Genomic DNA, 5,051 nt, shown 5'->3' on the forward strand with positions numbered 1-5,051 from the left:
GATTAATGCTGATCATTGTACTGAATCTGACCACCAACTTCATGATTAATGCTGATCACAGCCAGACCACTGAGGCGTTCTTGAGCCATCGTTGACCTCAGGTAGGTCTTCAAAAGTTTTAATTTCGAAAAACTCCTTTCTGCTGAAGCTACTGTGACAGGAAGGGTTGCACTGATCCGCAGAGCTATACAAAGGTTTGGGTATATCTCTGTGAGCTGCTTTGTTTGGATGAACTTGAACAACTCAAGAGTCGACATGTTCTTTGAAGGCAAGTCAGGTAAACTTTCCAACTCCTGGGCCAGCTCCTTCCCATCCAAATCAGACTTCCCTCCATGGCTTAAGGTGTGCGCAAGTGCCTCTGCTTGCTTCATGAGCTCTTGGTGTGGCAGGTCTGGGAAGGTTGACAGAATGCCAAACTTGCCTTCCACTTCTTTAAGAGTGGTAAACCTCTCCTTGTGTGCTGACACTGCCACATCCACCACCACGTTAAAAAAGGTAACCTCGAGATTTTGTAAGGCATCCTTTAATGGCTCATCAGGAGACTCATAGGAAAAGTGCCTCTTTGTAGACTTCAGCCTCTTCTGTACAAGGACAGCATCCACATTCATCTCCTCACACATGGCCTTGGCTGATGTTTGTGAAGCCACAAAGCCTGTGGCTCTGTAGGACTCCAGAGCTTGTTGTGTTTTTTTTAGAAGACTTACGGCCACATCCACTTCCATAGTCTGGGACTGCAAGAGCTTACTCACGTGCTGAATTTTATTTAGCACATCATACCAGACCACTGTGCACGGTGAAAAGCGGAATGACCCCACTTCTTCTGCCAGATACTGGGCTTCAATCCTGATCATTGGGTCTTTGGCCTGGTTTCTCACCTCAAGCAGTGCCTCTCTCACAGCTGCGGCTTCGTATCGCAGAGGTTCCACAGCTTTCACTCTGCTCTCCCATCTGGTATTGCATCTTTGGAGCTTTTGGCAGCATCAGAAATGACCAAGTTAAGTGTATGTGCCCCACAAGGCACGAACAAAGCTCTTGGGTTTAACTGAAGTAGCCTGGCCTGTACTCCCTTGTTCTTTCCTTTCATATTTGCCCCATTGTCATAGGACTGTCCTCTGCAGTCATCAAAGGCAATATCCAACTCCTCCAGCCTCTTCAAAATCAGGGCAGACAAACTTTTTCCCGTGGAGTCCTCTGCCACTAGGAATCCCAGAAAGTGCTCTTTAACCCGGGGGTCTTCTTCCACTGTCACAATTCTTATTACTACTGACAGCTGTTCAATGTGGCTAACGTCCGGGGTGCAATCTAAAATGAGGCTAAAGTATTTGCACTTCTTTATTTCCTGCACCATTGTTGAGAGCATTTTTCCACTGATGCACTGGATCAACTCGTTCTGGATGGTTTTGCCCAAGTATCTGTGGTGTGATGTTTCACATTTAACCTTGTGGATGTGGTCTTTCATCACTGGGTCAAACAGTGCCATAAGCTCAACCTCTTTCAGAAAGTTACCATTTGAAGGAGAGTGGAGTTTATCTGAGTGTCCTCTAAATGACATATTTCGCAAAGCGAGCGACTGTACAATTGCAACCAGTCTTGTCAGTACTGCTCTCCACCGACTCTGCTCTGCCTCTAAGAGGGCCTGCTCTTTTTTGTCAATGGTTGTACCTTGTTTTAATCTAACTGCCAATTCTTTCCATGACGCCAAATTGTTCAGGTGTTCCTGACTATTATCGTGACTGTTTAGAGCAGCACTTGCATTCTTCCAATCAGACAGTCCTCCATGTGTTAAAATAATGTGTTTTGGGGAGAAAAGCTGACAACAAAAACAAAAAAGGCTGTTTTTCGTTTTTGAATAAGTCAACCAACTTCTTTTAATCCTTTCTCCGTTGATTAAGGTCCTGCTGAAGTACTGGTGGTGGCAACTTCTCCCATCATCTCTCCTTGGAAAAATAAAATCAGGTGTTACCTGATTCGGTCCTCTCCGAACAAACTCTGTTTTTATTGTGTCCGTGAGATGTGCAGGCCAGTCAGCAGGATCGGTTGGTAATGGCTTGTCTGTCTTTGCTGCATCTGGGTGGCACACAAAAAGCACACTTTCTCATCTCATATGCAAAATAACTTCACAAACCTAATTGTTGTAGTTTATAAACCATTCTTTCTTGATAGAAGATATTCAGCTGTTTGTATAACCTCTCTGCATTTAAATGGATCTCTATGAGAATGGAGGGGTGGTGCCGTGGTGGGTAGATATACACATACATATTTCAGTATTTAATAAATGTTTCAGAATGAGATATGTAATTACAATGTAATGTCAATTAGGTAAATAGCTAATAATCTTTAGATTCACGAGGCACACACCTGAGAAGGGTGTATGGGTGGAATCTGTGGAATCAGTGGTGCAATCAGGATGAGAAACAACACGCTGGTCTGAAGTTCCTTGCAGTGGTTCTGGGCCTATGCCTATAGAGTGAACACACAAGAGCAAATATATTGGCTGGATTAGACATGACACAACATATTGTAACTTTTACATTACATTATTTATCATCAGGAACATCTGTTGACACATTGCACTCACCTGAACAAGCAGACACAGTGGTCAGTGTGGAATCGGTGGTCATCTCTTCAGGATGAGCAGCTTGCTGTTCTGATGTTCCTTCGAGTGGTTGTAGGTCTATACAGAGAGAACGCAATAGTAAATATATTGAGTGGATTAGAAATGACTCAGCATATTTTCACTTTTACAGTACATAATTTATCATCAGGAACATCTGTTGACACATTGCACTCACTTGAGGACGGTGGCGCAGTTGAGGTGCTTGGCTGTTCCTCGTCAATTGAGGCAGCAGTTGGTGTCATGTATTTTAAAAGTGAACCTAAAAAATATATAACAAAAGTATGCATTATTAGTTATTGAGCATTTTGGTCTATTTGGACAGCCTGACATACTTTCTATATTCCTAGATGCATGCATAGCTCTTGATTAGTTAAATCATATCTAATTAAACTGGCTAGCTCGCTGTTTTATAGGCAAAGAACAGGATTTAAAGATTTACCTTTCTCCTTTGCACGTTTCTCTTCTTCTTCCTTTCTCTTCTTCTTAAATTGCGCCCCGGATGGCTTTTGCCTCTTCATTTTCTTGATTTCGTTCTTGATTCTCGATTCTTGAAAACATTCTAACTAGGGATGCAAACAATTAATCGATTATCGATTAATTGTCGATAAGAGATTACTCGATTAAAATAAATTACTTGCAATTAATCGCATTTTAACCCGTAATTCCCCAACCGTCCACGTGAGGGGGCACTTGACGCCAGACGTACTTGACGCACACGCGGGAACACAAGCGGGAACACAAGCAAAGCAGGGCCGTGTTCCAATACCCGTACTTCCATGAGTATACTTAAAGGAAGTATACTATCCGCACTGGCTACTACGTACATTTTTCAGATGCGAGTGCTGTTCCAAATCGAGTACTCCGTGGTGCACTAACCGGAAATTACGATCACGACTGCCGCCGTGGCTCCTCCCCCGCAATAAACATCCCGCTTTGAACGGTGAACTCTTTACGCCTAGCAGCTATAAAAAGCTATAAAAACTATAAAAACTACAAAATGACTATATTAATGCAGGCTATGTGGAAAATGCGCCGACTTTGGCTCAGCCTGGCTCCGCCTCTTCTGCTACGTAGCTAAGAAGGCTGCCGTTGAGTACGGGGAGTGTCCTTCGATCCACACTTCACGATTAGCCCGTTTTGAGTACGGCATCCGGGTCCTTGAAGTATACTTATTTTCGCCGGATCTGAATTGGAGTACTGCGTACTCAAATTTTGGCTAGTAAGTACGGACAGTACGGGTATTGGAACACGGCAGGACGGAGTGCAGTATGGAGCCACTTTAAGTTGGTTAATGACGACAAAGACGCCAAATGCACAATATGTGGAAGTATTCTAAAGTACAACAACTAAACGACTTTGTTGAATTACCACCTAAATGTGTCACATTCAGAAGGAAATTCAGCTTCTCAGAAGAATTGCCGCTTATCAATTAATCGATCATCGATCGATAAGATGAAACAACTATCGATTAATGAATTACTCGATAATTTGCATCCCTAATTCTAACCAAACGCCTTATAGTACTAGCATGTTCTGACGAAACCAAGGAGGTAGGTTCCCCTTCCGTTTTCGATTTTTGGCTCATTTTACCATAATGTTAGATTTATTTTTTTTAATGTCAAAATATTGGTTGGAGATATAGAAGGGGCCTAAAAATATGAGCCAAAAAATATATATAATAATATAATAATAAAAAAAAAAATTCGGGCGCATTATTTTGCGCTCCCCCTCTAGATGGCGCTCCAGGCGGCCGCCTAACCCGCCTGTAGGGAAGGCCGCCCCTGCACACAGACCTTGCAGGTCCTGTTGCCACAGAGTCGATAGATGGCTACAAATATGCGCAGTTATTTACTGACGATTACTCAAGCGTTTGTTTATTTTCTTAAAAAGAAAAGTGATGCATTACAGGCTACGGAAAAGTTCCTAGCAGATATATCCCCTTACGGGAAAGTGAAGTGCCTGAGATCCGACAACGGAACAGAGTTTACATGCGGTGATTTTCAGGCACTGCTCAGGAAAAACAATATAAGACATGAAACGTCAGCTCCGTATTCCCCGCACCAAAACGTAACAGCAGAGAGGGGTTGGCGCACTCTTTTTGAGATGGGTAGGTGCATGATTGTTGAAAGTGCGCTACCAAAGCAGTTATGGCAATATGCAGTACAAACAGCGGCAGTGGTACGCAACAGGTGTTATAACAGGCGTACAGGGCAGACTCCCTATGAGCTGCTGACCGACAAGAAGCCCAATGTATCCAAAATGCAAAAGTTTGGGTCTGTATGCTACACCTACAAACAGGACAAGGGGAAACTTGATTCCAGATGTGACCAGGGGCGTTTAGTAGGTTACGACAAGAACAGCCCGGCGTATTTGGTGTATCATCCAGATACGAACAAAGTTCAAAAGCACAGGCTAGTGAAGTTTGTGAGCAGGG

Source organism: Gadus chalcogrammus, chromosome 4 (genome assembly GCF_026213295.1).
Source record: "Gadus chalcogrammus isolate NIFS_2021 chromosome 4, NIFS_Gcha_1.0, whole genome shotgun sequence".
In the NCBI taxonomy this organism is placed as follows: domain Eukaryota; kingdom Metazoa; phylum Chordata; class Actinopteri; order Gadiformes; family Gadidae; genus Gadus; species Gadus chalcogrammus.